At 39.4% G+C, this 22576-nt stretch overlaps 1 protein-coding gene across 4 annotated transcripts in view; it reads right to left on the minus strand.

Annotated features, from left to right (window-relative positions):
- LOC106609072 (sodium/potassium/calcium exchanger 2) overlaps positions 1-22576 on the minus strand; it is a 209352-nt gene that overhangs the window by 165626 nt on the left and 21150 nt on the right. The gene's annotated exons all lie outside the window — the stretch shown is intronic.

Genomic DNA, 22576 nt, shown 5'->3' on the forward strand with positions numbered 1-22576 from the left:
TTGCAGTTCTACTATGTGATATCTTGCAAAAAATCTGCGTTTGAAAGGATTACCAACACGTACTGACCAGCTCATGTTATAGACAGAAGCGTGCTACATGGAAGACCAAACCAAACTCATCTCTTGGCCTGTCCAGCCCACACATTATCTCAGTCAATCATGGCTAGCGAGAAGGTTCCTTCCTTTTTCCGTGGCTAAACCAACTAGGCTAATCATTTAACAATTGTATTCGTATTTACAGATGGCATACAAGTATGTTATTAAGGCAAATTATAAAGGCATGATCCAGAAGGCATTTCTGGCAACAAAAAAAAACATATATATTTTTAAAAAAAAGTTTATGTTCAAATGCCTCTCCTGTGAAGTAATGGCCCGCGACACACGCTGAGTTTCCTGAAATGAGTCACAAATAGCTACACGGACTATCTGCATTGACCCTTTTTGCACGAACTTTTTTTGACTCATCACATACGCTGCTGCTACTGTTGCATAGTCACTTTATTCCTAGTTATATCTGCAGTGACTTGCAAAAGTATTCACCCCCTTGGTGTTTTTCCTATTTTGTTGCATTACAACCAGTAATTTAAATGGATTTTTATTTGGATTTCATGTAATGGACAGAAACAAAATAGTCCAAATTGGTGAAGTGAAATGAAACAAAATTGTGTGTGCTTACGTATTCACAGCCTTTGCTATGAGGCCCCTAAATAAGACCTGGTGCAACCAATTACCTTCAGAAGTCACATAATTAGTTAAATAAAGTCCACCTGTGTGCAATCTAAGTGTCACATGGTCTGTCACATGATCTCAGTATACAGTTGAAGTTGGAAGTTTACATACACTTAGGTTGGAGTCATTAAAACTAATTTTTCAACCACTCCACAAATTTCTTGTTAACAAACTATAGTTTTGGCAAGTCAGTTAGGACATCTACCTTGTGCATATCACAAGTAATTTTTCCAGCAATTATTTACAGACAGATTATTTCACTTATAATTCACTGTATCACAATTCCAGTCGGTCAGAAGTTTACATACACTAAGTTGACTGTGCCTTTAAACAGCTTGGAAAATTTCCAAAAATTATGTCATAGCTTTAGGAGCTTCTGATAGGATAATTGACCTAATTTGAGTCAATTGGAGGTACCTGTGGATGTATTTCAAGGCCTACCTTCAATCTTAGTGCCTCTTTGCTTGACATCATGGGAAAATCAAAAGAAATCAGCCAAGAACTCAGAAAAAAGAATTGTATGGTTAATTCCTTGGGAACATTTTTCAAATGCCTGAAGGTACCATGTGCATCTGTACAAACAATAGTACGCAAGTATAGACACCATGGGACCACACAGTCGTCATACCGCTCAGGAAGGAGACGCGTTCTGTCTCCTAGAGATGAACGTACTTGGGTGCGAAAAGTGCAAATCAATCCCAGAAAAACAGCAAAGGACCTTGTGAAGATGCTGGAGGAAACAGGAACAAAAGTATCTATATCCACAGCAAAACAAGTTATATATCAACATAACCTGAAAGGCCACCTAGCAAGGAAGAAGCCACAAAACCGCCATAAAAATCAAGACTACGGTTTGCAACTGCACATGGGGACAAGGATGGTACTTTTTGGAGAAATGTCCTTTGGTCTGATGAAACAAAAATAGAACTGTTTGGCCATAATGACCATCATTATGTTTGGAGGAAAAAGAGGGATGCTTGCAAGCTGAAGAACACCATCCCAACCGTGAAGCACGGGGGTGGCAGCATCATGTTGTGGGGGTGCTTTGCTGCAGGAGGGACTGGTGCACTTCACAAAATAGATGGCATCATGTGGAAAGAAAATTATGTGGACATATTTAAGCAACATCTCAAGACATCAGTCAGGAAGTTAAAGCTTGGTCGCAAATGGGTCTTCCAAATGCACAATGACCCCAAGGACACTTCCAACGTTGTGGTAAAATGGCTTAAGGACAACAAAGCCAAGGTATTGGAGTGGCCATCACAAAGCCCTGACTTCAATTCTATAGAACATTTGTGGGCAGAACTGAAAAAGTGTGAGCAAGGAGGCCTACAAACCTGACTCAGTTACACCCGCTCTGTCAGGAGGAATGGGCGAAAAATCCCCCAACTTATTGTGGGAAGCTTGTGGAAGGCTACCCAAAACGTTTGACCCAATTTAAACAAACAATTTAAAGGCAATGCTACCAAATACTAATTGAGTGTATGTAAACTTCTGACCCACTGGGGATGTGATGAAAGAAATAAAAGCTGAAATAAATCATCTCTACTATTATTCTGACATTTCACATTCTTAAAATAAAGTGGTGATCCTAACTGACCTAAGACAGGGAATTTTTATGAGGAATAAATGTCAGGAATTGTGAAAAACTGAGTTTAAATGTATTTGGCTAAGGTGTATGTAAACTTCTGACTTCAACTGTATATACACCTGTTCTGAAAGGCCCCAGAGTTTGCAACACCACTAAGCAAGGGGCACCACAAAGCAAGCGGCACTATGAAGACCAAGGAGCTCTCCAAACAGGTCAAGGACAAACTTGTGGAGAAGTACAGATCAGGGTTGTGGTATAAATAAATATCAGAAACTTTGAACATCCATTATTAAATGGATGTTTGAACATCCATTATTAAAAAATGGAAAGAATATGGCACCACAACAAACCTGCCAAGAGAGGATCGCCCACCAAAACTCACCGACCAGGCAAGGAGGGCATTAATCAGAGAGGCAACAAAAAGACCAAAGATAATCCCAAAGGAGCTGCAAAGCTCCACAGCAGAGATTTGAGTATCTGTCCATAGGACCACTTTAAGCCGTACACTTCACAGAGCTGGGCTTCACGGAAGAGTGAACAGAAAAAAAGCCATTGCTTAAAGAAGAAAATAAGCAAACACATTTGGTGTTTGCCAAAAGGCATGTGGGAGACTCCCCAAACATATGGAAGAAGGTACTCTGGTCAGATGAGACAAAAATTGAGCTTTTTGGCCATCAAAGAAATGCTATGTCTGGCGCAAACCCAACACCTTTCATCACCCCGAGAACACCATCCCCACAGTGAAATATGGTGGTGGCAGCGTCACGCTTTTGGGATGTTTTTCATTGGCAGGGACTGGGAAACAGGTCAGAATTGAAGGAATGATGGATGGCGCTAAATACAGGGAAATTCTTGAGGGAAACCTGTTTCAGTCTTCCAGAGATTTGAGACTGGGACGGAGGTTTACATTCAAGCCTGACAATGACCCTAAGCATACTGCTAAAGCAACACTTGAGTGGTTTAAGGGGAAACATTTAAATGTCTTGGAATGGCCTAGTCAAAGACCAGACCTCAATCCAATTGAGAATCTGTGGTATGACTTAAAGATTGCTGTACACCAACGGAACCCATCCCACTTGAAGGAGCTGGAGCAGTTTTGCCTTGAAGAATGGGCAAAAATCACAGTGGCTAGATGTGCCAAGCTTATAGAGACATTCCCCAAGAGACTTGCAGCTGTAATTGCTGCAAAAGGTGGCTCTACAAAGTATTGACTTTGGGGGGGGTGAATAGTTATGGGTGCTCAAGTTTTCAGTTTTTTTGGTCTTATTTCTTGTTTGTTTCACAATAAAAATATTTTGCATCTTCAAAGTGGTAGGCAAGTTGTGTAAACCAAATGATACAAACCCCCAAAAAATCAATTTCAATTCCAGGTTGTAAGGGAACAAAATAGTAAAAATGCCAAGGGGGTGAATACTTTCACAAGCCACTGTAATCTGCAATGGACACGCTAGAGGGGGAATGTTCTGATCAGTGGGTGCATTCAGATCAGATGCCAATCACGTCACATAAACAACATAATGGTGCACCGTTTTTGTGCATTTCATGTTTGTTCTTTCTGCTACTATGCATCACATGATTTTCAAATCACTTCCCAACTGACCAACTCATCAACTTCGTATTGGGTTGTCCTCGGCGGTAAACTCTTACTAAAGGTTTGCTATAGGATGTTCTTAAAGATTGAAATGTGCTGGAGAGAAACTTCCGGTCGGCGATGTAAGACCATGTGTTTGAGGTCTCCAATTAAACTTTAATTTTAACGTTGTTAGTGTTTATGTGGATGTATTCGTTTATTATATTCTTCTAATCCAAGATGGGGTAGCAGTGGGATGTCTGTTTTGATTGTCTTGTCCCGTTCCGTGTATATATCGTTTTTCTTTGTATATATTTCATATATATTTTTCATCTCAAATTCCATCTACAGACTGAACATACTCTAAATTGTAATTATTTAGCCTCTATGGCCTATTTATTGCCTACCTCCCTACTCTTCTACATTTGCACACACTGTACATAGATTTAAAAAATGGTATTTTCTATTGTGTTATTGACTGTACGTTTGTTTATGTGTAACTGTGTTGTTGTTTTTGTCACACTGCTTTGCTTTATCTTGGCCAGGTCGCAGTTGTAAATGAGAACTTGTTCTCAACTGGCCTACCTGGTTAAATAAAGGTGAAATAAAATACAAATATAAAAAAATTATCAATTTCCATGGTACCATGAGCAAGACCAACCTGAGGAGAACTTCTACGACTAACACATTGTCGAAGGCCGAAGCAACTACTCGAACACCGAAAATGGCTGTTGTGGCAAGCCCTCCTGCAGAGTCAGAGGCCTTGTCTATAACCACGTTTGGAGCTGAGCAAGCTAAACAAAGAAGTATCGTAAAGGAGGATATGGCTTCTCTCATCAGCACTTCACTGGCACATCTCCAAACTTCCATTGACGCCTTTTGAGAAACGGTCAACAAGTTTGGGCGACACCTCAGTACACTAGAAAGTTTCTCCACTGACAACATCGAGCGGATTGCCGAGCTAGAGGCAGCTGTCTCTCATATAAAAACGGCCAACACAGCTCTACTTTCCAAGGTAGATTCGTTGGAGAATTATACCAGAAGGGAAAACATCCATATCGTTGGCATCATGCAGGGAATTGAGACTGGAGTCAACCCTGTGAAATTTGTCTCTGACATGCTGGTGGAAGGGATGGGTAACGGGGTCTTTGACAAGCCACCAGAGCTCGACCGAGCGCACAGATCCCAAACCCAACTCAGGGGAGAGGCCTAGGGCAATTATAGCGCGCTTTCATTATTACCAAGACAAGGAACGTGCAATGTGCTGGGCGAGGGATCATCAACCAAAATTCCGTGGCCAAGATATACGATTCTACCCGGACCTGAGTGCCAATCTCGTGAAGAAAAGAGATGAATTCAAATACATCAAAATCGGTCTCTACAAGAAGGGGATAAAGTTTCAGCTCCTACACCCTGCCTGTCTTCGTTTCTTTTGAGGGAGAGACCCACATTTTTGGCACACTGGCCGAGGCTAAAGCATTCTATGTCCGGCGCATAGAGTAAAGTTGATAGGCTGGCTGGCCATGGCGGGGGGAATATGTGGCTGGCTACTTTGCTAGCTGGAAACTGACTGATTTTCATCACATTCACTTGGATATTACTTTTCACATGAAAGCAATGTTTGTTTTTTTTCCTCATTCTGGGAGCACCCGATGACATCGTTATTTAATTTAATTTGACTGAGGTGAGTGGCAACATTAGCTAATACATCACAATCAAATTGGCTGGCTAGCAGGAGCTGGCTGGACACACTTGGCTGTTTACTATCTGGCTGGCTAGCTAAGGCCACATTTTAAAAAACATTTTTTTTTTTTACATGGAAACAAGATGAATGCTTAACTCCAGGAACACCCAGGGATATCTCTATTACATATATACTTGGCTGAGAAGATTTCAGACAACAGGACCATGGGCTGACTTGCTAGCATGGCTAGCTACGTACAACAAAAACTAGAGTGCTCAAGGACTGACTGGGCTATTTGAATGTGGCGGTGGATTTAGCAAGGCACTTCACCATTTCTAATGGCTAGCTAGCTGAGATATAGCTTGACATATGGACAACTACCTAGCTAGCTACATCTAAAATCGACTTAACGAAGACCTGTATCCATGTAAGTAACATTGGATGGCTGACTTGCTTAGCTGGTACTAGTAACATGTTAAATATCCAATATGCGTTTATGTTTTTGTTTGAACTAAGTTAGCATTAGCTATTTGTTTCACATTACCTTTCTAAAGACTAACGTTTTTTGCTAATGCTACAATCTCAGGGTTTGACTCCGGTTACTTTCTTGTTTGCATTTGCTTTCCTGTGACTGTAATACCTTTATTTGTTTGAGTGGGTGTATGGATATATTTAGTTCCCGCCTCTACGGAGATTCATTGACGTTGGAATATTTTGGCATTCGTGTTTGTGGGGTGCGTTCCCTGCTGTAGTCTTTGTGGTCGCGCTGCGCCTGAGTATCATATTTTACCATCTGTGGATGCAGTTGCGCGGTGCGGCTGCGTGGTGTGAAACGCGCTCCTAACACAACCCATGGACCGAAGTCTTATTTGGCTATTTGTGTTTGTTAAAGCCAATTGAGGATGTAACTGACTATTGAGTGACACTGTCAGTATCTGAGTTTAAACCATTTTAAAACTGGCGTTGTAAATCATTCTGTTAATAATTGGGAGCCCTCTTGTGTAGGGTAAGTTAAGTGACAGATGGTTAACCGGGAGTTTGACCCTATTTGGGGAAGCCTGCGGTCCGCCTTAGAGGCGAGCATAGGACAGTGTTATTTTATACTGTGTTTATTTTGTTGTGCTATTTTGAGGGTTTTATGTCAGGGGGTTGGGGGGAAGTTGTTTGCCTTCATTAACCATTTGATTGTTACATATTCTACTTCAACAGTATTTATCCAAACTTTTCGGTACATGCTTTTTATTTTGTTACAAGCTATGATCGGTGGTCTTATACGGAGTTTTCATGTCTATTCAGTAATCTCAACTTTTAATGACTGACAATTCAGATATTGGGGTGGGAGTTGGGGGGTCAGCTATTAGGTTTACAAGCTGGAACGTCAAGGCAATGAACGGCCCAGTTAAACGGGCTAAAGTATTTGTTCATCTTAAGAATTTAAAAACTGATATAGCATTCTTACAAGAAACACATCTGTGTACAGCAGATCATGGTAGACTCCGTAAAATTTGGGTAGAACAAATATTCCATTCAAAATGCAGTGCTAAGGCAAGTGGAACAGCAATACTTATTCATAAGAAAGTACAATTTACCGCTGCTGACATAATCTCAGATCCACAGGGGCGCTTTGTTATGGTATATGGTTCTTTCTTTCACACCTCTGTTTTAATTGTAAATGTTTATGCTCCCAATTGGGATGATGATTTTATTAACCAACTTATTTCTTTGCTGCCCAATCTCAACTCACACTATTTCATTTTTGGAGTGGACTTGAATTGTGTGATCAACGCAGTCTTGGACCACTCAAACTCTAGATCATTATCTCCTTAAAAAATGTCCAGTGCTTTGTCTGCATTTTTGAGCCAGGCAGGATGTGTAGATCCATGGAGATTCCTTTTTCCCAGTAACAAAGAATTCTCTTACTTTTCACATGTACACCACTCCTATTCTAGAATAGACTACTTTTCATAGATAAAGCCCTTCTCCCATCTGTTAAGAAAGTAGAATACTCTGCCATTGTTATTAGTGACCATGCTCCTCTGTCACTTGACCTCTCATTCTCATTGAACTATACTGATCGCCCCCCATGGAGACTTAACTCATCTTTACTTTCAAACAATTAATTCTGCACCATTCTATCGAATGCAATTGATGTCTTTATTGAGACAAATAAAACAATCTCTCTCCCCATCTACACTTTAAGAACAACTAAGAGTTTCCCAGAGGCAAAATAATTTCCTATTCCTCTCAATAAACATCGGAAAATTAAACAACAGCTGATCAATGCAATTCTGGATTTAGACCAAAAATACTCCGCCTCTCCATCACCAGAACCTGACAAAGAAAGGCTGAGTCTTCAAACTCAGTACAATTTACTAGCAGCAGCTACTCCGCGCACATGGTTGTGTTTACGAACATAGAGAAAAGGCTGATCGACTTCTAGCTCATCAACTCAAGTGCAAATCTGCCTCACAGCTGATCCCTCAAATTCACAACACCTCGGGTGTCTTAACAGTTAGTCCTACTGAAATCAATAATACATTCACAAAAATGTATTCAGATCTTTACACGTCAGAATCACCTGAAGACAATTCAATTATGAAAGATTTTCTTGACAACTTGGAAAGTCCTACCATTAGTACAGAGAAGAGAGAGGAAATTGATCAACCTTTGCAGTTAGAGGAGATTATTAATTCAATTACAGCAATGCAAAGTGGGAAATCCCCTGGCCCAGATGGCTACCCAATCGAATTCTACAAGAAGTTTTCTGCCAAACTGGCCCCCCTCCTGCTTGAAATGTTTGAAAATGCCCTGGACCAGGATGTTCTACCCCAAACAATGACAGAGACGTCAATCACACTTTTGTTAAAACTGTATGAGTGTTGCTCATATAGACCGATCGCACTTTTAAATACAGATGTAAAAATATTTGCGTAATTGCTTGCCTCTCGAATAGAATCCACTGTGACAGACGACATATCAATGGATCAGACAGGGTTTATTAAGAGTAGCCACTCCTTTTCTAACATTCGACATCTGCTTAATGTCATACACTCTCCTGCGCCTTTGGACATTCCTGAAGTAGTTATCTCTTTAGATGTGGAGAAGGCATTTGACAGGGTAGAATGGGAATATTTATTCTCTGTACTAGGAAAATGTGACTTTGGTGCAAACTTCATTTCCTGGGTCCGACTGTTGTACTCACCACCCAAGGCATCAGTATTTACAAACAAACTTTGTTCACGGTATTTCCCATTATCAAGGGCCACACGCCAGGGATGTCCAATGTTATTTGCCCTGGCAATAGAACCCTTTTCTATTAAGCTGAAGGCCACACCCTCAATACATGGTATCTACAGATGTGGACTGGAACACAGCGTTTCCTTGTATGCAGATTACTTGCTTTTATATATCTCAGACCCCGAGTGTGTGTCCCTGAGGTAGTGGACGTAATGCGTAGGTTTGGTGTGTTTTTGGGCTATAAATTGAATTTCTCAAAAAGTGAATGCTTTCCTATTAATGAATTAGCATTACAAATTCCACGCGATACTATTTCATTTCGTATGTCCAAGACTGGCTTTAAATATTTAGGGATCAATATCACCTGTACCTCCCTCCATGATGAGAACTTTACTCCCCTGATTAACAAACTTAAACTGGACTTACAGAGATGGGGTATTCTCCATTTTACTTTAGCTGGTAAAGTGAATTGTATCAAGATGAATGTATTGTCCAGATTTCTGTACTTGTTCTAATGTCTCCCTCTTTCTTTACTTCAGTGGATAAGCTTATATATATTTTTTTTCTATGGGGCGGTGGGAATCCAAGAATACGTAAAGCATTCCTCCAGGGAGATAGGAAGGCTTAATCCTCCGTGTGTTCTAACTTCATGTATTATTACTGGGCAGTGACTATACAAAAGATTATTTACTAGCTTCACACCCCAGAAACTGACGTGTGTCAAACAGAAGCAAACTCCTGTTTCTCCTCCTCTTTGTCAGCCTTACATGCTGACCAGACCGGTCACATCACATGTGCGAGTGTCGCAAAATATATTTAGAAATCCGTGTTATTCAATTATTGCACCCACACTGCTTGCGCGTGCCAACGAGCATCTGCGATGCCAAGGGCTACAATAGAAGTCATTCCTATTTCTGATGCAGATCGCGCTGCAAGTCCTGCCTCTCCCATCTCCTCATTGGTTTATAGAAGCAGGTACCCACGTGCCATCTCCTCATTGGTTATACCCACGTGGGTGATTGAAAGATAAAATGTTTTGCCGGTTGTCGTGGTAATACTATGAAGGTGTAGATGCCAATCACCATATAAGTTCAAAGATGAAAAAGCCTGGAAGGAGGAGAGATGACTAGAAACGATTCAGTTGGTCGTTTTATGTGTGGATTAATTGTCGGAGTAGAGGACCTTGTGCATTTCAGGTAAAATGACAACTAAATGTTTATATCCCAGGACAAATTAGCTAGCAAGTGCAAGCTAACTAGCTAAATTGCCATACATGCTTAATGCTTTTCGACCTGTCCCCAAATTAATGTCATTGGTTCAGAGTTTGTTTTGATATTTTAACCTGCGTGTCGTGATCACGTTTGGTGTAGGGGGACAAAATAAATGTATGCACGATAGCATGATGGTGCACGCGTGCAGCCGGTTTGGGTTCCGTGTTAGTCACCTCCAATCTCCCTCTTTCAGCTTCGCGCTACACATTCAACCCAATTGTTGTCAATACTTAAAAACTGTGGACTCAATTCTGTCAACATTTTAAATTCTGTGATTTCTCTATTCAAGGTCCTATATGTAATAATCACCTCTTCCAGGCAAACTGGATTCAGCTTTCAGGCTGTGGCAGAGGAATGGCCTTACTAAGTTTAATGACCTTTATATTGATGGCACCTTTACATTTGATAGTGAGGTCTTCGAAATTGGCAATCTACCCCATTCAAGTTTATATAGGTATTTCCAAATCCGCCAGTTTATTCACACTCAAAGCCCAACCTTTCCAATTCTATCACCCGGATGAGGTCTGGATGCCCTTTTGAAAACACCTTTTCAGCTAAAAGGGACTTATATCCCGTATTTGTTAGATAATCATGTCCCTTGATAACCTGGCATTCAATAAAATCCGATCTGAGTGGGAAAGGGAACTTGGTGGAGAGATCACTGATGAAGTCTGGGATGGTCCCTTACTTAGGGTAAATGGAAGCTCCTCTTGTGCCCGGCTCAGCCTTATACAGTTTAAGGTACTTCACCATATCCATTTCAGCAAGGCCAGATTATCCAAATTCTACCCAAATATTGATGGTACATGTGACAGGTGTAAAGGCTCCTTGGCGGACTTGACCCACATGTTCTTGGTCCACTATATTTAAAACCCTTTCTGAAGCATTTGATATAAAGTTGCAGCCTAGTGCAGAAATGGCTATTTTTGGAGTACCAAACAACAATCGTTCTCTGACCAATAGACAGCTGGATGCCATTGCTTTTGCTTCCCTGTTGGCCCGCAGAAGGATTTTATTGGATTGGAAATCTATCAATCCTCCCTTAGCCTCTCTTTGGCTCAAAGATCTGATGCTGTTCCTAAAATCAGAGAAAATGAAGTATACCATTCGAGGGTCAACCAACTAATTTTATTCCACCTGGGACCCGATGATATCCTATTTTGAACAGCTCCAAACACTTCCTCCAGATTAGTACTCGGCCCCACCCCCACCCCTTGAGATTACTGCTATAGGATCACCTAATCACCTGAAATAGTTAAGCTATTACATTTTTGCTTGTATTGAAGTAGCATTGTTGTATACTTATGTTTTGTTTTCTGATATTTAACTCAATGACTTTGCCTTTCTTTGTAAATGTATTTGGAGGCATTCTGGGGGAGGTCAAAGTGGGACAAAAAGGGGAAAAATGTACAATGTCTTTACATGTAATCTTTCATTCATTGTGAATAAAACAATTATATATATATATTTTTTTAAATATTGAAATGTGCTCACAAAGACCTAGAAAAAGCATTCAATGTCCACATTTTTTTTAATCTCCTATGCAATTCGAGCCCTTGATCTACTATTGCTTTCCTCAAACGTTCGTCAATCTCCTTTACATTCAATACCAGAGTGTCCAGATATGAGTACACTTTCTGGCACACAAGGGGTTTCAATTTTAAAGCCATTTAAATGTACAGCACATCTATGTATTGTGTAGTTTTGTTAATTCGATTGATGCTGTATCATGGAATACATTTGATGAAGCAAGGAAACAGTCTACTGTCACCCAGTGAGCTGCCAATAATACTGATACAGTACGTGTGAATAAAACCCTTAGTTGGTTAATACACTGCAGGGGGCCCAACTGATGACTAATGGAGGGTCTTCTAGAGGCAAGCACGAAACGTAAGTGGGGACAGACAGTTTCAGTTTGAAGTATTGATGGTGTTATGCATTACCCCCAGGGTTAAATTGAGTTGCATATCTGACTCGTCTAGTAATCGACAACGTCCGCCAGTTTCTCCATTTCATGTTCCAATCCAATGTGCACTCTTTGCCAGATGCAAAGTGACAGAATGTCATTGTGTTCTAGAAAGAGGGAAGGCATAGAAACAAACAAACAAAATTGTGGTGTTAAATGAACACTGGACTTCCTCACTTTACACAATAGGGCATAAAATACTTACTAAAACTTTTCCGTCGTGTTTCGGAGGACGCTTGGCTCTCAAACTTCGCCTCTCCCTAGTCCGTACGGGATATGCAGTGATGGGACAAGACTAACTACCAATTCGATATTACGAACTTGGGGAGAAAAAAAGGGTAAAAAGAAAATCTAAACTGCATCTGACTCATTTTCAGATTCAGTAAGAAGTAAATCTTAATAATATACAAAGTTTTCATAAGCCCTTTATACGACCTACATCAAATATTTACATAATTTAAGTAAAATGTCATACTATAAAGGGTGGCAAAAAGATTGTCACAATCTGAAAAGCACCAGATTTAATGACCTGATGATATCACCTTTATATAGTATGACCTTGGTTTATTGTTGATTTGTGAAGCATCTATGCAGGTCTTTTAAACTAAAGGGTTTATGAATGCTTTGTTAAAGTTACATTCTGGGATTGAAAAAACAACAAAACAGCAGCCCTGCCAGCAGCGGTCACGAAATGTCATGGAAATAACTGGTCGGTCTCACAATAATTGACCACAAAATAACAAACACATTTAGCATCTCCTGGCTTCGACACATTGCCTACAAGCCATTTTAAAAAGTATAATAAATCCATGTAATATAGCCTATACCTTCACAATAAATCCATAATTTATTTTAGATAGGTCTAAAGAAGCACCATATGAAGAAAATGTAGTCTATTTCAGAAGAAAATAATAATACTCTGAGTTGTCTTGATGTGGCTATGCCAAATGGCTGTGGGCTACACTAGTTCATTTAGCAGACAAGATTTGCTTATAATTCCGTGGGATTATTTTATAGTATAAAGAATACAATTGAACAAAGATGAATAAAATATAAATATTTTCTCCAAACAATGAGGGAGTCCGCACATGCAGCTATTGTGTTGAATGGTTAACAAAGACATTGGTATTCCTATATGCTTAATTTAGAGTTATTAATGTAACTTTGGGCTATATTTTAAGATTTTTAATACATTGTTAGGCTGCATGTTGAGACTCTAATGATGATTTGAAAAAAGTCGCTTGAAGGGCATAAGCTCTGCTTTCATTTTTGCGCAGGCTGTACACACTCTAATAGTCTCTCATTCATAATTTGACAAGCACTTGATAATGCTTTGAATTAGTGATGCACCGATATGACATTTGTGGCCGATACCGATATCTAATATTTTCCTTGCCAAAAAAAATGACACCGATAACCGATATTATAATTTTCCGCGGCCTTTAAGCATCTAGTACAGTTAAAAACACACACACGGACACAGCGGTCTAAGGCACTGCATCTCAGTGCAAGAGGCGTCACTACAGTCCCTGGTTCGAATCCAAGCTGTATCACATCCGGCCGTGATTGGGAGTCCCATAGGCCGTCATTGTAAATAAAATGATGCTCGTAAAGTTGTCTCGCGCACCTATAGTGCTGGTTATAAAAAAAAAGCTAGCTAGCTAGCTCATGGGTGCAAACAATGTTCTTTTCCAAAAACATATCAAAATGACATCTATTTCAGTAGCTATATAGCTAGGTGTCATCATCTAAAATAACCCTAATTTATAAGACAGTTCTTATTTGATTAATAGTGGTCAGACCCATCTATGTGAAGCAAGCCACAATAAGGATTAGCCACAATAGTGGACTTTCCGGTTAGCCTTCAAAATAAATGTATGTAATTGACAGTGATGCAAATGAATACAAATAGTAGAATTATTCCATAATTGACTAGATCATGCTAAACGAGGTTGGAATGTTGTTTTATAAAATCAACAAAAGACAATAATTTGTTAAATTTGACAAAAATCTGTTGAAATCACACTGAATGTATTATACTTTAGAATTGCATTGAGGGCATACTTATTTCACTGTACAGCCTTACCTATGGATTGTGGATCAATGACATGGGGTACCAGTCTACTCAGTGACACCCAGAGAATATTAGCATCGTAGCCCTTATTGCGGGACTCTGAAACAACTGTGAATTGAGCCACATTTATTGTCAACCTATGTGTATTGTACACTATTCCCGAGGAAAAGCAATACCGCGTGGATGTTTAGAGTCTGGTAACTCTGAGGAGGGCGTTGGGAAAAAATTACTTGGTTATTGAGTCGGTTGATAGCCCATTTCATTGATCCCCAATCCTTAGGTAAAGCTGTACAGTGCAATATGAATGTCAATACACACAATAGGCTAACTGGGGAGATGATTTCACACAGTCACAGTCCCGCGATAAGAGCTATAATGCTAATAAGTTGCTAAACTCTTCAAATTTCTGTTCTGTGGGTGTCACCGAGTAGACTAATATCCCATTTCATTGCTTCACATTCCAACCTTGTTTAACATTATCTAGTCTAAAAATGGCATGATTCCACCAATTGTAACCTTCTGCATCACTTTCAAAGAGGTACTTTTATTTATTTTGAAGGCAAACCGCAAAGTCCACTATTTTGCCTAATCCTTATTGTGGCTAGCATTCACAACACATAACCATGTCTGGTCGAGCCTCAATAGGCAGATGAAGCTATCTGTCTGCTTATAACGTTAGCTTTGGGCAACAGGGTTAAGTAACTGGCTTGCTGTTTATTTTCATGAATTGAAGTTCAATTTCAATAGGCGAACAACAAGTGGCTACCTAGCTAATACTTACTCATAAGGATTCATAAATCATTGCTAAGAATCATGACAATTACTGCAGTTTCTACTGGTCATTGTTTTCTGGCTGGTTGTATTTGGTGCTAGCTAGGTACCAAGCTACCCCCGAAGTTGTGGTCAAACAAATAATGCTTTATTACCAATGCGGTATTGTAAATACATAGTTCGTGGCCGGTGTTTGCAGACTTTTTTGTACAGCTTGATAGTGCTACTGATATTAGTGGTGGCACTTGTGTTGCACGTGCATGGTATGTCGTGAAGCTTATAGCAGTGACACTATTACTGTGTAACTCCAGTAGGGCAACATCTGAAAAATTGCGCACTTTGTAGTATGTACCGGTGCTCGACCAGTTGCAAAAGCCAACATCACCCACGACAGAGAACGGTTGATTGTCAAGTGCAACGAATCTATTATCTTGGCGTTAAAGGCGGATTTTGCCTTTGAGTTGTCTCGCCGAAACTTTCTTACTCTTTCAAATGACAGCTAGACTTGTTGACTACTCGGTCCACACAGCAGACATTTTGGGCTAGGTTAGGAATGCTGTGTTGCAGGTGTAGCGTCATGTACCTATGTTAAATAGGTATGCACGTCAGCTTTGACATCGGTTTTGCACATCGGCGTTAAACTAGACATCGGGCCGATACCAATGTTGGCATTTTTGCTAATATCGTCCGATTCTGATATGTTTTCCGATATATCGTGCATCCCTACTTTGAATTTCACAGCAGCATCCCATTTGTGGCCGTAATGCACCCTAAAAAAAAAACCTGCGTTGTGCCCTTCTCCCGGAGTGTGCTGCACAAGCCGAAGTATCTCTCACTCACACTGCTCTCCGTCACATGATCGGGTCTTTTTCACAGGCTAAGTTAAGACAGACACATCGGGGACACAAATGCGAGTGTTCTTTTCCAATTTCGAGGTGCATATTGAAGATATTGGATGAACTGTTCACATTTACTTTTTGTCAGCCAACAAGATGAGAAGGCCTAACGAACAGCAAAAGCACAAACCTATGTCAATCTACTACTATCTCCCATAGTACAAAAGTCGACCAATTCTATTCTGTGTGAAAGAAAAAAATATTCCAAACAGTCTGGGGACAGTTGTGGCATGGAATAGATTCCCAATTAATACAACCACTAGCATCAGACATTTTTTTTAAGCAATGTGACTGACGCAACAAATCAGAAAGTTTATTAGCATTTTAAGCTAAACGATTAGGCTATTTCGAGACTTTATAAGCGCAGCAATGCACACATGGTAGTAGGCTATAAGCGCAAATGTTCCATTAGTGGAAAACACCATTATCAAAAGTGACCGCAAATGCAATTATGCATGTAATGCTTTTATTATAAAGGTGAATTTTTATGGTGAAAATTATCTTCCCCAAACTTGAAACTCACACACTGCTTATATATGCCAGTGAGGCTCTACACCCCTTGTAAAGCGGATTAATGTGCATTAAAGTTATTTGGACACTTTAGTTGTGATGCAAACCTTATGAAAACATATAGGCCTATGGGCTAAGCTACATGAGGTGTGTGACTATGATTCGAACAAGTCGCAAAAACAAGGCACTGTTTCTTATGCTCGGCATCATTCACAAGTGATAGGCTAATATTGTCAGCCATCAGACTATTCTTGATTTAATATTGTCTTTACATATACTAAATAATAGTGAAATTTGTTTTGATTTAGAATGGACCATTATCATGTACCTGTATCAAAACAGGGGCAGCGGGGAAAAAATACATGTCATCTATGCACTTAAATAGTGAATGGAGGACACTTTTCCCTGTGGTTTATATTTACTCCTGTTGTAAATATAAGCAATGTGCTTAATATTAGGAAAGTTGAAAAATAAATATAGAAGCTCATGGGATCCTCCTCTTTTTATTAGTAGCCATCATTCTGTTTTCTCCCGCAATTGCATAGCCTATAGAAATATTGCGCAACATGAGCTCATGGGCTCTCATGAAGTGTTTGATTAGATTTTCAAATCCATTTGCATTGATGTCAGAGTGATTAGAGGGACAAAAGAGTGCTGAGTTCCAGGCAGTTAGCAAGTTCGGTAGGCTACTAATGACCAGCAGCAGCATCAGAGCTTGGAGAAGCCTAATTACCATGACTAAACGGTCATGTGGAATTTGACTGCCTTCATGACTCATGACTGCCGGTGTGGAGGAATACGGTCACCGCAACAGCCCTAGCCCTTAAGATGGGCGGGGGCACCCCCAAATTCATAGACAGCTCTAGATGCAAGGACTGTCAGTCCATGACATCAACATGATAGTTTTAAACATATTTAAAACCTTATATTTTAAGTTATGATAAAGACATTTGCCCTAAGGTCATGAGGAAGTTATAACATTTTCAAGAATCAAATGGGTAAATATCAAGAATTGAAATTGGACAGATTCCTGGATCCCAGGCTGTGACCAAAAGCACTAATTCCTTCAAACCTTGACGCCTACAACAGGGTGAAGTCAATTCCAATTGAATGCAGTCAATTCAGTAAGTAAACTGATAATTGAAAAAATAACATCTATTTGCAATGACTTCTCAATAAATAGAAAAGGAGAATTGATGTCAGGGAAATGTTGCTGCTTATAGTCAGTTGGTTGATGAATCCATAATCAGAATGCCTCGCTTGACGTTTTTATCCAAGTTTTCTGTTGGACTGCCCAATGTAAATTTAGCAAAACCCATTGCATTCAACTAACCATTTCCAATGCATCGCTTTCATTGAAAACCAAGACTGATGATTCATAATTTTCACTGGTTTTGAAATGCCCATAGATTAGTTACGAATGCCCAGTTTATAAGATCAACCATAGCACTCCCAGGTTCTTCTGCTCTCACACTCTTTGTGGCACACAATGTTCTCATTAGCATTCTGTTGGTGTTACAGCCTTTTCCAAACCACATGATCACAGCACAAGTCCCCTCGCCTGAGCCTGTCTCATCGCCATGGCGATGGCAGAATGCCAATCACCAACTGAAGGCTCAGTTCTGTCTGAGTTTTCACCATGTGCCCCCCTCCTTCTGCTCTCCCTGTTTGTTTTATGCTTATGGCAGCACACTGTCATGCTTTTGCTTCAGGGATTCCTCACCCCATGTGCGCTATTATTACCAGTTGTTCGTGTTACTGCATGTCAAAGGTAATTGACCTTGAGCTACAAGAGAGGATGCCTTAATCTTCTCCACTAGATATTTGTCTAGTTACTGGGCTAAGAAGGCCTACAGTCCTACCTCTGATAAATGCTTGAGGGGATTTATGTTCTTATGCAAATGTTGTCTAAAAGGATGTCTAAGACAAAGACAAAGTTCAGTAAGACTTTACATAAGGAATATAAGCGCAATCATATCAGCGCGAAGTAAAGTTCCCGAAGCTTCTGGCATGTGCAGATCACATTCTGAGCATGTGTGGATCATGTTCTTTGTATGCTACTCAGGACAATGGTCATTGTTTAATTCAGTTAGATCAATGTCTGCAAGATCACATATGATAGTATTCTACATAACAGAACCTAATATAATAGTTTAGTTACTGTAAGACAAAAACACAGCGCATTTTTCACTCATGTGGCCAAAACTCAACAGCCGCGCCACTAGGCAAAATACAAAGAGACTATGCTACAGTTTGTTGACACCATCTGCTGATTGCAAAAAATAAAGGAACGTGTGCCACAATTTTTGCGTACCCCTAGAAATCCTTATGAATAAAATCTAACTGAAGTATATTCTCCATTCATATTTTACGTTCTTAATTTCACCCGAGCGATTAGGAACACTTAAGTGGTAATTCATGACATCCTGTTTCACTGGGGTATAAATATGAGGTGACACACAGGCCAAGTACCCATAGTCATCCATCACTATGGGAAAGACACAAGAATTCCAGTAATGATGTGAGACAAAAGGTTGTTGAGCTGCACAAATCAGGAAATGGCTATAAATAGCTCAACAGTTGAAAATGCCCATTTCCACTATCAGGGCAATAATTAAGAAGTCTAAAGAAACTGGAGATGTTAACAATTGGCCTGGAAGAGGACGTGTGTCTATATTGACCCCATGCACAGTGAGGAGGATGGTTTGAGTGGCCAAAAAAAATCTCCAAGAATCACAGCTGGAGAATTGCAGACGTTAGTTGGGTCTTGGGGTCAGAAAGTCTCCAAAACTATGATAACCACAAGTTGTTTGGGAGGGTTGCCATAAAAAAGCCTTTACAACAAACTGTGTAATGGTGATGCTGTTTAATCAGCTTGTTGATATGCCACACCTGTCAGGAGGATGGATTATCTTGGCAAAGGAGAAATGCTCACTAACAGGGATGTAAATAAATTTGTGCAAAACATTTTAGAGAAAAAAGCTTTTTGTACATATGGAAAATTTTACACTCTACATGTTGTGTTTATCTTTTTGCTTGGTAACACACACACCACACACACACACACACGTTCAAAAGTTTGGGGTCAATTAGAAATGTCATTTTTTTCAAGAAAAGCAAAGTACCTTGTCACAACATAACTGATTGGCTCAAACGCATTAAGAAGGAAAGAAATTTGACAAATTTACTTTTAACAAGGCACACCTGTTAATTGAAATGCATTCCAGGTGACTACCTCATGAAACTGATTGAGATAATGCCAAGAGTGTGCAAAGCTGTCATGAAGGCAAAGGGTGGCTACTTTGAAGAATCTCAAATATAAAATATATTTTGATTTGTTTAACACTTTTTTGGTTCCTACATGATTCCATATGTGTTATTTCATAGTTTTGATGTCTTCATTATTCTACAATGTAGAAAATAGTAAAAAGAATGGAATGAGTAGGTGTGTACAAACTTTTGACTGGTACTGTACATATGTAAATGAGATATTACTGCATTTCATTTTACTGTAAAACATTTCCATTATGGGGTACTGTGTAAAGATGGGTGACATTAAAAAAAATATTTGATCCATTTCAAATGCAGGGTGTAACAACAAAATGTGGAATAAGTCAAGGGGTATGAATACTTTCTGAAGCCACTGTATACATAATTCTGCAAAGAATAAGGACTCTCAAGTGTAGAATCATCGACATAAAGATATTTAGTGATAATGTCAGAATCTAACAGCTCAGAGTCCAACACAATTTGGTCTGTAGCCACAGGGCAGTGGAGGCATTCCTCAGCCGGCCATGATAGGAGAGACTTAAATATGCCATGAGTGATAATTGAGCTGTGGGGATGAGAACAGAGACAAGCATGGTTGATCGACTCATCTGTGTATCCACCTTTTTGGACTTGTTTTTCTGTTATTTTCTCCAGTCGTCTCATGCATTGCATCTCAAGGTCAACTGAATCTCCTCTTTGCTCTGGCACTCCCTGTTGCATTCTTATTAGGTTTATTTAACTCACTAGTAGCAGCCAGAAGTCAAAATACATAACTATAGACACAACACACCCATTTTCAAGACCTTATATTTTGAAAGATTTACTAGATTCTCACTTGGGAATGAACATATCAAGCACCTAGCCAACCTTGAATGTATGTGAATTCTAGAGTCTATCTGATGTTCGATTCCCAGTATTGTGTTGTGTGACCTCCAATGAAATATCCTTTATCTACTTAAAGTAAATCCTGATTTATTTAAAGCTTTACAGAAAAGCTTTCTGGGATCATATCTCAAAAACTAATTTTCATCTCGTGTCACAAGGTAACCTAAATCCATCCGGATAATCTCAACAACAGTATCAAATTGCTATGGAATATATTCCCTTTGCCCTCCAGTGTAATTGAAGATATCATTCTATGCTCTGTGAAGTCAATGGATTCCTATAGATATACATGTTTCACAAGGAAGATACCAGTTATCATTTGTGAATAAACCAAAAATATTTTCCAGCATAATTTAACCTGAGGGAGTATTTCAAGATTCTTAGAATTTCTTAAGGAGAGCGACTGAAAGACAGATGGAGTAAGACCATTGTACCACAGTGGCAATTTTGTGTACAGAAACTGTTTCTCCTTGCAATGAGGCAATCATACCAATAATCATACTTTAAGGACTGAGATCTAACATATTTTGGATATCTTCATTTTTATATACATTTAAACCCATTTCAAAACGGACCTTCCTTTGACATTGTCTAATTAAATTTGGTTTGTAGAGTTTCCGTATATTTCAAGGGATTGTTTGTCAAACTGGGACACAATTTGTCCAGCTTAACCTAGAATGACACTGTCATTTTTATTAATCCCACAGAGGAATACTGTGAGGCAGCTTGGGTGACACAGGCCAATGCCATCTCAACAGAAGAACACCAAGTCTGAAAATATCTGAGAAACTTTGATTTGTAGTGTAATGTCACTAGTGGAATGAAGAAAAAAAAACAGCTTTATTTTGTTGTATAAAAATATAAAATAAATGGTGACTATGTTGGGCAATTTGATTGAAAAGAAATACAAAAAAGGTACATGAAATGTGTTTATCAGACATTGTTTGTTTTCTTTGTACAATCTCCATTTTCCATTTCCCTTTTTTTATTACTAGGATATATTTTTGACGTTGGTACCAACATTTATGTGATTACTACAGTGTGCATTTCTAGGATATACAATGCCTTCAGAAAGTATTCATATCCCTTGACTTATTCCACATTTTGTTGTGCTACAGCCTAAATTCAAAATGTATTAAAATAATAAGAATAATTCTCACCCATCTACACACAACACACCACATTGGCAAACTGAAATCAATAACCCATAATGGCAAGCCATTTCAAGTCTTGCCATAGATGTTATGTATAATCTGTAACTAGGCACTCAGGAACATTCAATTCATCTTGGTACTGTAAGCAACTCCAGCATATATTTGACTTTGTGTTTTAGGTTAAAGTCCTGCTGAAAGGTGAATTTGTCTCCCTGTGTCTGCTGTAAAGCAGACTGAACAAGGTTTTCCTCTAGGATTTTGCTCTATTTAATTTATTTTTATCCTACAAAATTCCCAGTCCTTGCCGATGACCAGCATACATACCCATAACATGATGCAGCCACCACCATGCTGGTACTCAGTGATGTGTTTAACCCAAACATAACACTTTGTATTCAGGACATAAAGTTAATTTCTGCCTTATTGTAAACAGGAAGCATGTTTAGGATTTTTTTATTCTGCACAGGCTTCCTCCTTTTCACTTTGGTATGTATTGTGGAGTAACTACAATAGCAACAAAGGGAGGGGACCAACTCCATATTAATGCCCAGGATTTTGGAATGAGATGTTCGACGAGCAGGTGTCCACATACCTTTGGTCATGTAGTGTTTTTAGACATGTCATAACAAAGTGTTGAATACTTATTGACTCCGAAAATTTTTGCTTTCATTTTTAATGACACTGAACAAAAATATAAACACAATTTAAGATTTTACTGAGTTACAGTTCATGTAAGTGGCCTGTGTTGTCCCACTCCTCTTCGGTGGCTGTGCGAAGTTCCTGGAAATTGGCGGGAACTGGAACACGCTGTCGTACATGTCAATCCAGAGCATCCCAAACATGCTCAATGGGTTACATCTCTGGTGAGTATACAGGCCATGGAAGAACTGGGACATTGTCCGCTTCCAGGATGCCATACACGCTGTCTGCCATCTGCCTGGTACAGTTGAAACCGGGATTCATCTGTG

The sequence above is a fragment of the Salmo salar genome, chromosome 07, assembly GCF_965601325.2.
Source record: "Salmo salar chromosome 07, fSalSal1, whole genome shotgun sequence".
Lineage (NCBI taxonomy): Eukaryota > Metazoa > Chordata > Actinopteri > Salmoniformes > Salmonidae > Salmo > Salmo salar.